The sequence below is a fragment of the Mus pahari genome, chromosome 2 (assembly GCF_900095145.1).
Source record: "Mus pahari chromosome 2, PAHARI_EIJ_v1.1, whole genome shotgun sequence".
Classification (NCBI taxonomy): domain Eukaryota; kingdom Metazoa; phylum Chordata; class Mammalia; order Rodentia; family Muridae; genus Mus; species Mus pahari.
This window is the reverse complement of record NC_034591.1, coordinates 130,011,698-130,017,309: the sequence shown is the minus strand read 5'-3', so window position 1 is coordinate 130,017,309 and position 5,612 is coordinate 130,011,698.

Here is a 5,612-nt window from a genome sequence, read left to right as displayed (position 1 = left end):
ATATATATATATATATATACACATATACACATATGCGCGCACACACACACACACACACACACACACACACACACATATTCACTCCATGGTGCTACACTAGGGTGGCTTCATGTTAATTGTTTACTTGTCAAGGCCTCAGCCTCAACCTTGGCTGGGTAGGGAGGCTCTGAGGCCAAGAGAAACGGCCAAGTTCAGAGTCAGGAAGCTTGGCCTCAAAGCTTCCCATGGCTGTGTGACATTCCTCCGTCTGTCCACGTTGGAGATAGGAATGGCTTTGAATTCTGGAAGGGTGACTGGTCACATATGGAGGACAGTTGAAAGACCATAGCTTGGGGACAGTGCTGGCTGTCCATCCATGCTGAGTGTTCATTCGCATCAACTGCTGAAGACTCATGTAGTCTAAGTTCCTGTGGGTATCTTCCCAGCTTGAAAAGTCTATGTAGGGTGTGGGTGCGGGAAACAACATAGTGCCTACTCCAGAACCCAGAACAAGAGGGGTTGCCAAGGGCAATTGGTCACCTCAAGGGAGCTGGAGAAGGATCGCCATGGTGCGTGTGGTCTTTTGAAGTGGGTTTATCTATTGCTGAGGTCATAGTCTTTAACTGCTTCCTTTTTTAGTGGTGGCATCTAAGATACTAGATTTAACCTGGCTGGGCCTTGGTTTACTCATCTGTGAAATGGGCATGGCCATTCTGCATCATCCTGAGGATGCGATTCTGTGTTAGCAGTTACTGACCTTCAGTGTGAAGCGTGAATGGGCACTGATCCAGAGTGACCCACCCTAGTGACAAGGAATCGGCCCCTCCTGATGACTCTCAACACTGACTTTGCTTGCCTGAGGGAGCCTGAGGGAGCCGTTGCCTTGTCATTGGGCCTAGGTCCACTCAATGTGTCCAAATGTCCCATTTGCTTGCTCAGCGGTCCAGCCAAGTCTCCCTTGCCCAGCAGTCCAGCCTAGTCTCCCTTGCCCAGCGGCCCAGCCTGGTCTCCCTTGCCCAGCGGCCCAGCCTGGTCTCCCTTGCCCAGCAGCCCAGCCTGGTCTCCCTTGCCTCTTTTCCTGGGATCCAGATGATCCCCTGATCCCCATTTCCCTTGCCCAGCCTCCCTTGCCAGAACAATCTACCACTGGAATGATGGCTGCCCTCTCCCTGTACTCTTCTTCAATGGAGGAAGGTAATGAGGTTCAGACAACTAATGCTGGTTTTGAGGAAGAGCCTGAGGTGAAGTTTACCAGCAGAAAATTCGTGCTGGAGAGCAGGGAGCTGAGGGCAGAGTGCTGCTGACCCAGTGGCAGGGCAGGCTCGAGACTGCAGGAGAAGGGGAGGGGCAGAGACTCAGGTGCATCCTCTCTGTTTCTCCTGCCCTGGTGCCTCCCCAGCCACACTGCCACATCTCCTCTTCTGGGATTTAGCCCAGCCACTCCTTCCCTTTCCAGGAATGCTCAGGTCTCTCTTCTTGGTCAGAGTGAACTCTTAATTATGCTTCAAAGCCTAACCTAATGCCCACTCCAAGTCCTCTAACCAGCCCTGTCTGTGTTTCACTGAATTCTGAGAGTTTCTTGCCCTTTCCGGATCTACTGGGGCCGGGGGGGGGGAGGCACACATCTGCCCTTCCCATCTGGCTGAGAGCCTCCCAAAGGCCATATTCACCATAGGTGTCCAGGGGCAGGTGACACGCCCTTTGTGAGTCTCACTTTCACATCTGCAAAGAAGGGTTATTGATAGGGTCCACGTCTAGGGCAGAGGTGGATTGAAGACATGTATGTGGTCTTCATGTGATTGGACATCCGGTCTTGCCTCAGATGATAGCTCCCATTCTATCCCTACCTTCGTTCTCTGTCCCCCACCCCCACCCTTCACCTTTCTCTTGGGAGCATTGTGCAGTTCCGGGTCTGGGAGCCAATGTTCTTTTCAAGTGTGACAGACTTGCTCTGCAGCAACCCCTCGGCCCCCTTTGGAGTTGAGGGAGGTTCCCTGGAGGCTTGTTATTGTTTCAGCATCTTGCTCGCTCTCTCTCTCTCCTGCTGGGTCAGAGCAGGAGGCCTGGCCCACTACTGTGGGCTGGAGGAAGATGAGACAGTCTCTGTGATGTCTTGGCCTCTTGGACCTGTACTCCGCAAAAGCAGTTGTCACTGACCTTAACCGGACTCCCCACCTGGCCGGCCTTTCAAGTCTGTGATTACACAGCTCTCCTGGGTTGTGCTGGCCTGGGCTGAGAGCATGAGGTGGGGGTAGGACGGTGACCGAGTCCTTCAGTTTCCTACCAGGTCCAGCCTGTGTGATGGGTCCCTGTGTCCCACTGGCCTGTGCCTCTCTCCTGCTTCCTGACATCCCTATGAATGTGAATGGTTAAGACTTATCTGTGAAAGCAGTAAAGAGGCTTATCCATCCACTGAGTCACTCCCTGGTTCTCCCAGTTTTCTCATTCATTCATTCATTCATTCACCCATACCTCATTAATTCACTAATTTCTTCCCTCATTCATTCCCTCCCTCATTCACACATCCATCCAGCCATCATTCATCCATCCATCCATCCATCCATCCATCCATCCATTCATCCATCCATTCACCCCTCCCCTCACTCAGTCATTCACACCTTACTTTCTCCTCTTCTAACCTAGTCCCTACCAGGTAGAATTCGGTTCCCTTAGACTACACAGATCCCGCCTCCTGTCTCATCCCCTCCAAGTCTAGATATTTATGGTGCCACCTCTGGCATCCGTTTCTGACACCTGTTGAGCCATGGCCCTTGCACATACCCTTTATTGTAAAGGAAGAATCTTACTATGTCGCTCTGGCTGGCGTGGAGCTTGCCCTGTAGACCAGACTGGCCTTGAACTCATAGAGAGGCACTTGCCACTGCTTCTTGAGTACTGGAATTAAAGGCATGTTCCATGATAGGCCATGTGTCAACCAGGCCATGAGGGAGCCCTCCCCCATAGCCAAGTCATTGAGGCCACAAAAGGGGACCTGAGATGACAGGAGTGCGGCAGAAGTATACTATGTCTGTGTCTCCCAGTCTGCAAAATGCACACTCTACGGGGCTCTCCTGAAGGCTGTACGGGGAGCTCTGCATGCTGGTGCTGCAGCTCACACACTTGCTGTGGATTCTTGGGGTGGAGCCTCCCTGGGGACTCTCACCACCCACTCCTTCCCTGTTCAGTTTTTCCCTCCCAGTAGCTCTCCCTGTAGTCCTATTAGTGGTGTCTTTAGAATGTTCATTTAAAATTCCACCTCTACCTCAGTCTATCACCTGGGGCAGGGTAGGAGAACAATTCACTGAAACAGCAATGCTCTGGTGCCCTCCAAATAGAGTGGTGTCACATCAGCATGTGTATTGCATGACCCAAACTGCCTTGAGAAGACGTGGTTGCTGCACATTTCCAATGGCTCTTGCCTAGAACCGGAGGTTAGGGAATCTTAAAATAGGGGTTCAGGAAGAGCCTGCCAGTTCCTGCAGTAGCCAGATATGAACATTCACTCCCCCATTCAGCATACTGTAAGAGGCCTCACCCTTGTGCCAGGTTTCAAGGGGACAGTAGGGATTGGCACAGATGTGGCCCTGGTACATTGAGGCCATCCGCAGGTTGAAGCAGTGTGAGGAATCTGAGCCCTGTGGGGATGGGAGCCTTCTGGGCTGAGGCTTCTGGTTGCCCTTCCCTGAGAGCCCCTAACACAGCTCCAAGTGGGGTCAGCACTGGGCACAATTTGTACCTTTGACTGGTGGCAGCATTATCTTAGTCTTTTTGGACTCTCTGGTCTTCCAATTGCCCTGTGGCAGGGGCTGCAGAGTTGAGAGAAGCCACATGTGAATCTGTGTCTTGTCAAGGAGCACCTCTGTCTCCAGAGGAGGGTCAAGTCTGAGAGAGACCTGAGCTTTGGAGGACGGGGCGGCCTCTGAGCCACCTAGTTGACTGGAGAGCATGTAGGAAGGGGGTTGGGGATAAGCCAGATGGAGAGAAATAAATTCCCACAATAAGAACCAGGGAGCAGTTCAGAGTCCTTGGGTTGGAAACAACGGGTCTTTAGGGACAATTTAAATTCTAGGTTTCACTCTCAAAGCCAGAGGCTCCAAGCTACAGCTTTGCTGATTGTCTCTGGCAGCAAACAAAGCTTGTGTGGCTTTGGGCTGTACCTAAGAGCCCTGTTTGAATGCAGATAAGCCAGGGTAACGGGGCACTTTGGCTGAGTGCTCTCTCTGCTCCAGAGAGTGAATTACTTCTGGGATTTTACTTAATCTTTTCCAGAAGTCTGTGAGAAGGAAGACCAGGCAAGGCACTCAGACAGGAAAATGGAGATGCATTTAAAGATATGGTTGGGGAACAGAAACCAAAAGGGACAAATATCTGAGACTGGCAACCGTGAGCCCAAGGAAGGAACAGGAGTAGATCTAGAATCAGGAAGGACCAATGTGAAGCCCAGCAGAGCAAGGGGTTGCCATAAAGGATGTGTGTGGCCAGCCTGTGTTCAGGTTCCTGGGCTGGGGATTGCAGCAAGATGGGTAGAGATGGCTTTGGATGTGGACATTCACTCTTCTCCTGTCCTTCGGCTCTTGCCAGGCTCCATTGGCTAAGCCCAGTTGTATTTGTGAAAGGACAAGAGAGCTTGAAGGTCTGGCTCTTAACAGCTTCCCGGGCCACAATTAATAGTGGAGGACTTTTGGAAGTAGAGGGCGTCCCCTCGGTCCCTCCCCCCTGATGAAATGTATCCATTATCTAAAGGGCTGGACTCTGAGGGCCCAGAAAAAGGGAAAATGCCAGCCTTGTCAAAAACCATTAAGAATTTCAAGGGAAAAATAAGAGACTTATTGTCATACACTCTTGGGGCTGGCTGGTTCCTGAGATACAGATGAGGAAACCGAGGGATGGAGCAGAGCACCAGGTACCTCACCAAAGGCTCAGCTTAGGCTCATGTGGGCCCAGCTCTGCCCTTTACAGACAGACAAGCAGACTTGACACAGCTAACAGTGGCAGAAGCAGGCCCATCAGGTGAGGCTGGCTTAGCTATGCCCCATGCTGGAGTTTGTCCAAAGTGTTGATCTTGCATTATACATGCCAAGCCTTGAATCTCACTTATGTGAAATGAGTAAGGACATTTGACACTATCTGTCCCCTTCCTTGGTTGATCTGAGCGTGACAGTAGGAGCTCTGGATTGAAATGCACCAAGGAGAGCCTGGCCACGGAGACCTGCCAAGAATGGTTCTCCTAAGACCATTCGTCATAGTGACCCCATAGCCACACTCTCACATGCTCCATTGAGCACTTGCCATGTGTTGGAAGAGGCATGCTACAATTACTCCATCATTAAGTCAGTCTAGCAATCTAGCACACAGACCAGCAAACAGGCTAAGCGAGAATCGGCCACTGAGAAGCCTAGAGCGGATGGGCAGTCTCCCAGGCTTCTCAGACCATCGATCAGCACAGTCGTAGGGTGTGCGCCTGCTCTGAGAACTCCCTAACACATTAGGAGACATCCTAAGCAGCAACCACCAGCCACGCCACTTACTGGCTCCTGGTCCTCAGAAATGATTAGTTAATGGGTTGCTAAGTGCTAGAGGTAATTTGTTGTACAGAAGGCAATAAATTCTCTCCACTACCTGTGTTTCCTGGA